The following is a 13,180-nucleotide window of genomic DNA, read 5'->3' as shown; positions in this document are numbered from 1 at the left end:
TTGCTGCTTGTACTATTCAAATACTGAACTCTGTACTGATGTTACTAATAGGCACAGGAGTGTTGCTGTAGAACTTCTGGCAAACAATTGCAAATCCAAATTTCAAAGGTCCTTTGGTACATATTTAAAAAAAAAGGATAATTTAATATGAGTTTATCTAAAGTATTTCTTATGTATGCACATAAAGCATTCTGTACTAGATCAAAGTTGTGTGCTGTGTCATGATTACAAGCTCCTGCTTCTGCACTGCTGTGAAAGAGCAGCAGCAATCCTGTACACAGAGCTTTGCTAGGAACAGTTAGGATGTTTCTTGAAATTACTAAATGCCAGTTATGAAACTGCATTTATGGGGGGAAAATAAAAGAAACAAATAGAAGGAGGTTTGCAAAGCTCAGGAAGATGTGCTTATTAGTCAGTGCTTATTCATGCACTGACTAATGTGAAATGTCACTTGCACAGAAATCAATGTGTCTCCACAGCCTGCAGGTGGTCTCCAGACAGTTACAGACTTCCCTGAGATCAGAAACATTCTGTTTAAGCTATCTTGATATTTTTTACAAAGCACAGTTCAAAGTTATACCTCAGTCTTCCCTAGGGTGTTGTGTCACTTTCCTGAACTCTTTGGGAATTTGCTGTCTGTGCTCCTTGCTGTCTTCCTTGTCCCATTTCTTGCCAGCATGAGGGAGCAGAGGAGCCAGCAGGTCCACAACAGACAATTGTGTCCTTGGGCTCCTACAACACTGACTGGGGCTTCAGCTGGAATCTCATGGTTTGGGGGCAAGAGGATCCACATGTGCTAAATACAAAGATACCTCAGACTGATAATGGAACTTTAAAAAAGGCAAAGGTGATTCTTGGATGTTTTAACTGCAGTGTTACAAGCAGAAACAGGAAAATATCAATGTTCTTGCATGAAGCATTTCTGCTGTCTTCTCTGGGGTAATGCATCTCATTCCAATCACTCACACTTGAGACATAAACTGAAAAATGGCCAGGATGACCCTGAATTTGGAGACTCCATCACATACAGGTGGCTTGACTTATTTAATCCATCCAAGCAGAGCAGAGAATTTTATATGATCATTGATTACAAATACATCATTGCATTGTTGTGAAAAGAAAATTCTGCCAAAGTGAGAGAACAGTTTGTCACTACTAATTATAGGCTCATAATAAACAGCTTTAAGGTAGAAAATTAGGGGGAAAAAAAAAGCTCAAAATAAGAAGTAAACTGAGCTTGTGAAACAGTCTTCCAGGTGCAATAGAGGATACAAAAATGATGTCAGGGCACAGCGAGGCCAGGTGAGAGATCCCCAGGGGGTTCAGCAGGGCTCCTGAGAGCAGCTGGGGACACCAGGCCAGCCTCAGCCCTGGGCATCTGTCACCTCCCTGGGCATGGGAACAGCCCAAGATCAGGCCAAGCCTTCAGCCCACGGGGGGCCTCATTCAGGGGATGCTGTGCCTGGGCAAACACCACTGGACCCAGCATCACTGGGGCTGGGATGGGCATTCCTAAAGAGGGGCTGAAATGGCATCCTGGGCAGTGTGGGGAGGGTGCCCAAGGGGCTGAGAAGGGACTCTCAGGCCTCTTGTTACCTCCCTCCCAGAGCTCTTGTGAAAAGGCACAGCGTAGATGTTATTAAATCGGGGTGCTCATTGTACCATGTCTACAACAGTAAAGGACATAACTGATACAGGATCAATTCCAGTCCTATATTCCCATGTTGCATGAAGCAGTGGGGCAGAAAAAAGGACTTCCACAGTCAACTCTTCCCAAAATCAATAGAATAAACTCACTGGATTAGACACCTAAGATAAGGCAGTCTAAAAAATGGTATCCAAACGGCATTCGATTTTCTGCTTTCAGAATGAGTCACTCAGATGGAAAAGGCAGACTGTAGGCCTTTGTTGGTTCGAGACTACACCTCCAAGACACACAGCACAGTCAGAGATGAGCTGTAACATCTGCAGCCTCTTCCTAGAGCTTTCAAATTCTGCTGATCTTGATGCAGCAGAGCAGTCATCTTCTCTTGACTCAACTCTAAACCTGCCTCTGGACATTAAGGTATTAGCACTTATCTGTCAATAAACAGCACAAATGATGCTACATCAGTTTTAGCACAGCCCCTGTCTGGAAGACATCCAGACATCCATTATCTTCCTTGGCAGAGTTCACTCACCCACTGGAACAGTACAACCACTAATCTTGGAGGGCCCTTGGTACTCCTCACCTGATGTGCTTGTTTTTGACCATATTCTTCAGGTAAATAATAGGTATGAGAAAGGGGGCAAGAAATCTACAGGCTTGTGAGATCCTGTGAAAATATTAATGAAAAATTCATGAGCTGAACATCCTGAAGGGGATACATGGTGTCTCATAAAACTGTTTGCTCAATATTGCATATATTCTACAGCTCTACTCCTTGCAAATTTTAACAAGAGACTCAAAAACATTCATCATTGTGACTCTAGAGGGTCACAGAGCATGTGAAAGCTATGACTAGCAAAACCCCCTCTGTTAAGCACACTTCTACTCTCCTGTGACAGTATCTGGTTCTTTAAAGACACAGTACAGCAGCACATTTGGACTTGGCAGGGTTGTCACTGTCTTCCTGGAGCTCAACCCTGCAAAGCTTGATGTGCTAAATAATGGCTTTTATGTACTGGATCTCATGGCTGTTCTTATATTAAGAGAATCAGCATCTGAATGATTTAACAATTTCATCTGCCAGAAACGTTTTTAGACCATAAAACCTCAACATTCCTGAAATAGCAACAGAAAAACAGACAAACAAAAAAGCACCACAAGCCCAAAGCTTTTAGTACATAATTTACTGTGGTATCTTGGGGCTCATAAAGTGAGTGATTTTAAAAGTTTTTAAAATGAGGACTGGTTGCCCTAGATTAAGAGTGTTACATTAAATTTGGATGTGCTGCCAGAGTAATTTGGATTGAAGAGGAGGGGGAATAATGCACTTTTAGCTGCTTTCCTTTATGTGTGTAAAAGCTGGGTAGCACATAAGGATGCAAGAACACAGGTTTCCAGACAAAACCAACAGTGATGCAAAGCAAGGTGAAAATCCATCCTCTGAACGATTTAGTCTTGCTACTAAAGCAAAAAGAGTGAATTTACTCTAAATTCCTGAAATGTTTGTGGTGTGGTCCTGTATCACAAGTTTCTGAGTTAGGTGCCCTCTGGGCATCCTTAATTTAAGCAAGTTCACTGAAACTAGGCTTTGACAGCTCAAACCTGGATGCAATATTACATAGGTATTCATAAATATTTATTTATAATTCAGATGTGGTGATCAGCCTTTTAAGAACATATGGTGTTACTTATAATACCTTTTTGAATGAAATAGCCTGAATGAATAAGGTATGTACCTCTGCATGCAATTAATGCATGGTTTGCTGAAGAGTAAATAGTGTTCTGGTAGAATTTGGGCTCTGTTGTGGCTTAATTAGAGTTGTACTCTCTGACCCTGTACTGGCCAGGCAGGATGGGACCAGACCATCTCCAAAGGTCACCTAATCATGTTTTTATCCAACATGCAAACCTTTTTATTACCAAATAGCTATTGTAAGTCAGAGAAGGATACAGATCAGGCCCTCAGTCAGTACCATGGAAATCCTTGATGCAGTTGTGTATTTGGGGCAATTCCTGCTGACACTCTGCCAGCCCAGGTAAGCTCTGCCAGCCTAGCAAGAGTCACTCCAGGTTCATAAAGGCTTCTGAATTACACGTGACCTTGCCTTCTTTCATGAGTTGCTTGTGATCTCTACAGCATGACAACATTTCTTGACAGCTTACTCTATATTATAATTCTCTGCATTTAGGAAAAGCCTTTCATCAGTGGATCTCACAGAACTGTACGAGCGATAGATTTTTTTATAGTCTGTTTATATAAAAACAGATTTCATGTTCTGACTCCCCTATTTTACTTGGTAGTCAAAGCTATTTCTTTTTTAATAAGTGTGTCTCACTTAACTGCCTCTCATCAGCAGGATTTTAAATGGAGTGAATGTGTGAATTTCTGTCTGCTTTTTCTCTAGAGGAAGTTGTCAGGGGCAGAGTAAATGATATTCATATGGGCCAAGAAACAACACAGGGTCACTCACCACCTAGATTTTCTAAGCAGGGATCAGGAAAGAATCAAAGGGTAAAACCCAAAACTTTTTTTCTCTGAAGAACAATTAATTAAACCTGTAGGGAAAAAAGAAACCAACGTCCTACAAAGGAACTACAGTTCAATCTACTGGGGTTTTTAAGGGACACTGAAGCATAAACATGTCAGAAGGCATTATTGGCAGATGCATGTCCTTTGTTGATATATTTAATTCCATTGAGTTAACTTTTGAAATCAACAGACCCAATTTTTATTAATTCTGGCTTAAAAATAATTGCTACCATTATTATAGTGCATTTCTCTCAGCAACAAGTGGTTCTGCATTGTTCATTTATGACAGAATGAAGAATTGACTAAGAACAGGAAGAGCTCTGTGTGACAAACTCGATTATTTTTAGAATTTTGCCTTTTTAATAAGGACTGTCAATTGTCATTTATCAAACAGGCCTCCAGGACAATCCAGTTTGTCCCCACCAGTTAGGGCTCCTGTCTAAGCACAGGCCTGATAACTTGTTATCATTAACAGTCATGTCAAAATCACCAGCAAAATCAGGAAGTTCTCTTTCTAAAAATTAAAAATTCCTGTTTTGTATGCTAACATGAGTAATCCAAAAAATGTATACATTAGCCTACAGTAACTCACAGATATGTTACCTCACAGATAAACTGTTTAAAATGTTATTTTCCTCCCTTTAAAATTCTTATGTAGCCCAAAGATGTCCACTGATTGTGCAACAGTCAATAGATGACTTGATAAAGCAGTCTAGTATCTCCTTATGGTGTTTCCATTATATGCACAGATATTGCAGATGATTACATTGGTGCAACACCACAGAGATTTCGGTTTTAAGTTCTATTTAAAGGCCTGATTCTCTGTTGTTTCAGTGGAAGGAAGGCAATTTAAACAGGATTTAGACATTTGATTCCTTTAAGGATGTAAGCCTTTGTGTTCTATGGTAGATAGATCACCATCGTTTTCCTGAGAGTTCAGTGCTGATGATTTTAGCTTTTGCTTCTTTAGGCTCTGTAAAAGCTAGTCATTATATATGATGCAGAAATTGTAGGATAAATCTGGATCATTATCAACTATATTTAGCAATCCACTCCCAAAGCATGAATAACTTCACCATTGGGAAAACAATTCCATCATAATGTCTGCACACAGACGAAATAGAGCTAAGAAGCTCATATGAAATATCCTGGCAGGATTTGATTTTTGTTCTGCCACTTTGTATTGCATTTTTTACATGGGCATTAAAGCATTCTGAAATAAGGGGGGTGGAAAAAAAAAGTGTTCTTTTTGTCCTGCCTAGCAACTATTAAATTGGTAGATCTTTGAACTTCATGGACCTAAAGTTGTGGAAAATGGGCTTTAGAACCATTGCAATTAGAACCATATCCTATTCAATGGGAAGAATTTCTTGACACAACACATTGAATAGCCTGACTGTAGTAATTTAATAAATTGGTTACAAATGGAGTTAATCTAATCTCACTTAAGGAGCTTCTCTGTTAAGAAGCTCTGATTCCCCTTTCCGTGGGGTCATTTTGGCAGACTCTACTTAAAATCAAGCTCAGAGAAGCATGGAAAACAAAGGTCTCTGAAGGCTACTTACATAGTTTGGAATCAGATTTTCACTAAGTGGAAAATGATACTAACCTGTCCGCAGCTCAATTCAAGTCTGTCCTCATAAATGTTGCACAACTGAGAGCTCCCTTTGCTAGACTGAGCAATCTCCCATGTAAATGAACATTGTGGTGGTTTACACAGTGGAGATGAGACAGTCCCTCTTCCAGAGTAAAGCTTTGGGATTACAACTTTTTTTGGATACATAGTCACATCTGATGCAAATCCTTCTTCACCATTTCAGAAGTTCCCTGTAGTTTGATGAATTATTCTCTGACACGACTGCTTTTTTTGAAGTCTTTTGCCTCTTTTTTGTTCCTCTTGCCTACCAGGCTTCTTTTTAATTTGCATATGTTAATCTTTGTCTGCCTCATTTGCTTAATTAAGAGTGTGGTTCTGCTCTACTAATGAGAACAAAATCTAACTTCTAAAGAGCTTGTTAATGTAGAATGGACAAACTGTGTTATGATTTTAATTCTTGGAAAGTAATATATTCTCCAGCACAGGATTAATATTAATGTTAGAAGGAAGAAACTTCTCATGCCCCAAGACATAAGAAATATTCCCTAAGCTCTTAAACATGTTATAGGAACCTTAACTGTATATAAGCTGCCATTAGAAGGCAGAAGATCACCACTTTCACATGTGGATGCCTGGAGGTGATTACTTTAAGCTGTTTCTATTGTAGGTCTGATTTTTATAGTGGAGCCACATGCACACCATACCCTCCATTAATGGGGGTGAGGAAATGTGAGTGTGTTCACAACAGCTGAAAATGAGGCACCCTTGTTTTGAGGCCTAAATGGCATTCCTTAACATGCTGGGCTTTGACAAGTTTAGTTTGGATTCAAGCTGTTAGAAACCAGAGCACAGCAAATCCAAGCAAGTACAGGAATGGCATGGGAAAGCCACTGCATCCCAGAGAGCTGCGTCCTCCCGTGGGCAGGTCACATGGCAGACAAAATTATTCTGCCTCTTACCAGTGGCATTAGTGGTATGCTACAGGGAGCAGAGGCTGGGTCACCAGCAAAACGTGACAACTATAAATGGAGTGGCTGATTATCAGCTGAAAAAACAGCATGTAGGAAAGAGCACCCCAACCCAAAATAAAATACTGAAGTCAAAAATCAACATCTCCCGTATAAGGCATCAAGAGCTTCATTAAATGAAGGATGATGTCTAACCCTCAGGATATCCCAGGTACATTAATAACAGCTGGAATACATTGAATTTTTTAGAAGTTCATTTTATTCTTTTTTTTTTTAGTAGCTAAAATCTTTGTATGATGAGAAACTTCATTTTTATCTGTCTCCAGTATACCCTCACATTTCTCTTCGTGTCGATAACAGTGCTGTAACCAAATAGTACAGCCTTTCTTGACAGATGAAATCAACAATAAGCATTTAGAAAGGAATATGTTTTGTTTGTAGCTGTGTCTCGCTAAAAGACAGTGTACAATCTGCCTCTGGGAAGAACAAAAGCTTTCCTGGTTTAGAAGCTTTGTGTTCCTTTTGTTGTTGGGAGCAGCAGAGGTATGGCTTCTGTGCATGGCAGCAGAGGTGGGAACACTGCTGACAACAGAGTATCTACAGCACAGCAGTCCTTGTGACAAATGTAGGTGTTCCTTACCTGACAACTGTTGCTTTGTAATCCCAAATACGGTAAACATCCTTTTAGATGCCCCCTAAGTTTTAACTGCTCAACGCTTTTGGTAATTGCAAATCACCTCATTTAATTTGGTTGAGGCTGCTGTGAAATAGGGAGGTATAAGTATATATGGCTTCCCAAGGCTCCATTACACCTGTTTCCGGCAGGATCATTTTCAATAGAGTAAAACAGGGTCATCCATAACCCATATAACACTGCAGGAGCAGTCAAAGCTCTGTGCTCAAAGACACCATGCTCAGATAATGTTTCTCATGGGGAAGTTTGCATGTCCTTCCAGGTGGTGTATACCTGATGTCTTTAACCAGGAAAACAATTGCTTTTCTTCTTACTTAAGGCAATTATAGAGAGTATTCTAATGTATATAACATCTTAAGTGTCATCTTTGTAAGTGACTGAATTCAGCGAAGGAATTCGACTGGAAGTTAGCCTGAGGCAAAGAATTCCATGGGTTAATTATGCAACATTCCTTCTATCTCTTCTAAATCAATTGCCTCTTGATTTCAATGTCTGTCCCCTTAAGAGGGTGAGAAAGATCTAATTACCTCCCTCTGGACCACTTGTTACTGCCTATCCTTCTGAAATTCACTTTTATGAGCCTGTGCTGTATTTGCAATTTAACTGGATCAAAACTGCTTCCTTCCCCCCACTAGTTAATTATTTTGTCATCGCCTCAGATTATTTCTTATACGTTTCCTGACAAGATGTCCTAAACAGAATGCTGTATTACTGGTAAAAGTGCAGACCGAGCTGGTACAACAGGGCTTTTTGTTTATGGGTCTCCCCCCACCCCCAAAATTTACATATAATTTTCCTTTCTTCTTTGCACTGAGGCTATTAGAAAAACACATATTTTCAATTGTGCTGACAAGAACTACCTTTGCCAAGCAGGATTTCGTTTAATAACATCATATCGTTGTATTACTAGCTCCAGCTAAAGATGAATTGATTCAAACATAAAAAGGGAAGTAGCTTCTGGAGAAGAGGGACTAACAACAGTACTTTGACATCTGTTAAACGCAGTGTTTCAGCCCATCTGAGAATAACATTATACATCTTGGAGAATAGCACAGAAATTAAAGGTCCATAGATGCTCCTCAGCCTAAAGTGTCAACAGCCTTTACTTGGCATTGGCTTTTTAGGGCTCCCACCGTTCTTTCCAAAACACAGAGGTCAGACAGAGGGCTTCTGCAACCATTCCTTATTGCTGGGGCGTGTGAAGGGCACGTGTGGTTACTATTCCAATTGTCCTACATCCAAGCTTTTCCTCAGATTTCCCCTCGTCTCTCTGACAAAGCTAAGAACCTGTAAAAATGAGAAATAACCAAGGTTTAGCTCTGTAACAGCTGAAGCTAATCTAAAACTGTATTGCTGATTTTGCAATATTCTTGCACTCATTTACAGGCCTGTGAAACAGGCCAATACTCATTTAATTGAAAACCAACTTGGCAACTCTTCCGTTTGGTTTGGCCCAGCTCAGGTCTCAGATCTAGGAATGGGAACACAGGGATGCCAGTATCTGGGCAAGGGACCGTGGAATAAGAGGTAGCCTGGGGAAATGAGTGCAGGATTGCAGCAGCCCAGAATTACATTATTTTAAACTGGAGGGAATCTGATCTTCACCATCTGGAACAAATTCTGATCCTATAAATGTCAGTGGAAACAGATTTTCGTACCAAATCTTAGTATGTTTGCATTTTTGGATATTGAATTATCATGTTGTCATAGTATTTTTATGAAGATAGTAACCCAAGCTATTGTATTTTTTAGCTTCCAGTGTATTTCAGTATACCAGGGTCAGAAAATATTGATCACAGTTTGTCTTTTATCATTGAATTGATGATCAGCATTCCAACACTGACTCCTCACAAATCTGGTTAGAATTAAAACTAAGCATTAGGCTTAAAAAAAGAGTATTTACATTCTTAGTATTGGTAATAAACAGTAATAAATATTTTATTAAATATATTTAATTCCTAAATAACCTACATATTCACAATTGGTGCATTTTGAAATGCCAGAATAGCAGCATCTATGGATGTGTAAGATTAATTCTAATTTCAAACTCCTTGTACCATTTCTGTTTGACTATCTGGGGCAGATTTCACCATTTAAACAGGGAGAATAAAAAATAAAAGCTGCAGCCTTGGAGGAAAAAAAAAAACAACAAACCACAGCATAAAGACGTATTTTACTGAAATTCCTTTTAGAAAAGCTGATGGCTACTCAGCATCAGACAAAACTTGTCTATAAATGCAATGCTATGCTAAGTGATGTGGAAATACCAAAAGACTGTGAAATACTTTCTAAAGAGTTGTTAACACGTGCCTCAGGCTATACTGCTGAGTTGCAAATTTAAGGGGCGTGTTTTCATCAGTATTCAAGTCACCTCTTAGTCAGCAAAGAAGGGCAAAAGCTAAAAAACCATGAAAAGTTGCCATGAATTTTAGAAATTCCACGTGCGGAACAGTGCAACAGCATAAACTTGGATTTTTCATCACTTTCTTAGCTACTGCTCTGAAATGCAGCTGTAAGTACACACACCTCCATCACAGAAATTTCCATTTTTCCTAGCCCAGAGGCTTAGGAATAACAGTAGTACTCAACTCTCAATATGGGAACATCTTTGATATCACTAATGGTCAATACCTACAGGCCTGGAGAAGGGAGCCCTCGGAATAGAAATCAATTACTCAGTGTTTCACAAGCCATGTATGTACCTGCCATCCACTAGGTAAATAACAAGAAGTAAACAATAGCATTTGAGCATTCTCTGAAGCAACCTCTGTATGATGTCCAGGACATCACTATGTAATTACAGCTATGAAGATGAAGCACTCTTGAAAAAGATGCAGAGAAATCAGGTTTTCCAAATAACTGATAAATGTCTTCATGCATGCCCAGTGGCAGGCCAAGGATAGCAGATTTTTTCATGTCTTTGGGTACATCAAAGCCAAGTGGCATTGCAGAGATAACCCAACTCAGTCCTTCAGGACAAGAGCTGTAGGACATCTGGGACCAGTAACTTCTTCAACTATTACTAATAAATCTGCAGCCAAGTATGAGCTGGCTGTGGTTCCCCAAGAGGATGAGCACTTGCTACTTGAGCTTGCTGAAGATCTCTGTTCAAAAAAACCCCAAGACCTAAAGTACAAGGACAACTGTGGAAACGAGAAAAAACTGCTGAGACTTGCTAAGCAAGTAATTAAAAACTAAAATATTTTCAAAGGGAAAAGTAACAATTCATTGATTCAATTCCCTTCTATGGTCTGAAGAACGGACACTTCAAGGGTACCACCAGTTTTATTAAGAAGATCCAGATTTGGATTTCTCATCTCTTAAATGTTTGAGCCACCTATAAAAAATGGGTAGAAAAGCTTCTGAAACTGACTTTGGATTTTTTACAGGAGTTTCTATAAGCACACTTGCTACTTCCAAGCCACAGCCATTATTTGGCTATTTATGAGAACCTAGTGAATATGATATTTATAATGCATCAGCTACATAATTTCAAGTAAATATCAAATCTTTATTAAAAATCTTAGGATGTGAGCAGAGGTCAGTGCTTTAAGAAACTACAAAGACAACCCTTACAAGGAGGGAAAGTATCTTCAATGAACTAATGTAGTTGCAAAAATGTAAACATGATTCTGGGCATGTAAGAAGAAATAATACCGCTTTGGGACACAAAAAAACCCCAAAAAACTTATGTAGGCCAATGTAGACTGCTTTGTCTTTAGCATGAAATATTGACGTAATAAATACATAAAGATTCATGCATTTCTAAAAGATCCAAGGAGGTGAAGAAAAAAAAAGCTGGTTTCATATGGATGACTTGATTTTTATTTGGCATATGGTAATTATTCAAGGAAAATACAGCTTTTTGAACACCAAATAAGGGAAAATCCAAACACATTTAGCACAGAAGGGAAAAAACCAGAAATCTCTTGCAACAATCCCAGTGTAGTTAAGTGCAGCCTTCACTGCTCCTTGAGCAGAATGGCTGCATGGGCCGACTCAGGACAGGTTATTGAGAAATTTCAGCATCCTTTCACCCTGAAACGCTTTCCCCTCTCTGCATGAAAGGCTTTACACCCTGCACTGCAATACTGATTCTACCTGCGTTTGAGAAGCCAAAGCTTTTCTCTCCCCCAACCTGTTCTCCCAGCCCCCAAAGGAGGTTCCCTCAGGGCTCCCCCATGCCTGTTTTACAGGTCAGTGGGCCAAGAGCACACCAAAAGCTTTGCTCTTTTTATATTCTGTATTCACACACAGGGCAAGGCAGTCCTGTCATACCCAGCTATCCTGATGTTTTTTTCCTGTTCTGTAGGAGAAAACTCACTCTGAGCTGATTGTACATGTGATTAATATTAATAGATATATTTATATTAATATTGGAGAGATAGAAGAAATCAATTTATCCAAAGTTATATAGGACACATGAATGGCTGTATGTGGTTCAGCTTAATTTAAATAGTCATCCAACTTGGTCTCAGGGGACAACTCAGGTGATAAATTAGCAGTTTGTGAAGCACCTCAGCAACACATGGAGCCGAACGGCATAAACTATAGGATATTATAATCCTAAATATATAAGGGATGAAGATAAGACTGATCCTAAAGGAAATACTGACTGTGGACAGGAATTGCCTTCCCAAGAGCTCTGCAAGAGGAGGAACTCAGGGACCTGCATAGCCTCTCCCGCAGGAGGTGACTTCAGCGGCTCAGTTCCCGCTGACAAGGACGATGGTTTCCCACAAAACCGAGGCCGTGCCGTGGTGCCAGCTCAAGGCACACTCCCGGTATCCCAACAGCGACCGCTGCGCCAGAGCCCGCACCGAGCCGCCGTAAGGGACGCGGGAGCCAGCGGGGGCCGCCGCACGGGGAAGAGCGGCGCCGGGAAAGGGCCGACAGCGGGGCTGGAGGGGCTCGTCCTGGACTGTTCGTCCGAGACCGCGGAGCCCCCGAGCCTGCCCCGGCCGCGGGCACCCCGCGGATAACCCCCCGTGCCCGCCGGTGTTCCCGTGATCCCCGCGGATATCCCCCGTGCCCGCCGGTGTTCCCGTGATCCCCGCGGATATCCCCCCGTGCCCGCCGGTGTTCCCGTGATCCCCGCGGATATCCCCCGTGCCCGCCGCTGTTCCCGTCATCCCCGCGGATATCCCCCCGGTGCCCGCCGCTGTTCCCGTGATCCCCGCGGATATCCCCCGTGCCCGCCGCTGTTCCCGTCATCCCCGCGGATATCCCCCCGTGCCCGCCGGTGTTCCCCTGATCCCCGCGGATATCCCCCCGTGCCCGCCGCTGTTCCCGTGATCCCCGCGGATAACCCCGATGCCCGCCGCTGTTCCCGTGATCCCCGCGGATATCCCCCCGGTGCCCGCCGCTGTTCCCGCGATCCCCGCGGATATCCCCCCGTGCCCGCCGGTGTTCCCGTGATCCCCGCGGATATCCCCCCGGTGCCCGCCGCTGTTCCCGTGATCCCCGCGGATATCCCCCCGGTGCCCGCCGCTGTTCCCGTGATTCCCGCGGATATCCCCCCGTGCCCGCCGCTGTTCCCGTGATCCCCGCGGATATCCCCCCGTGCCCGCCGCTGTTCCCGGGACAGGGCGGTGCCGGCGCGCGCAGCCCCGCCCTCAGCGGCCCCGCCGCCGCGCACGCGCACGCACTGCCCGGGAGCGCCGCGGCGGGGAGCGGCCCCCGCGCAGGCGCGGCGCGGCCGAGGCCGGTCAGAGCCACCGAGTGGCGCCCGCCCGGCCCCGGC

The sequence above is a fragment of the Fringilla coelebs genome, assembly GCF_963513975.1.
Source record: "Fringilla coelebs genome assembly, chromosome: 4".
NCBI classification, from domain to species: Eukaryota; Metazoa; Chordata; class Aves; order Passeriformes; family Fringillidae; genus Fringilla; species Fringilla coelebs.
Note: the sequence above shows the minus strand (reverse complement) of the source record.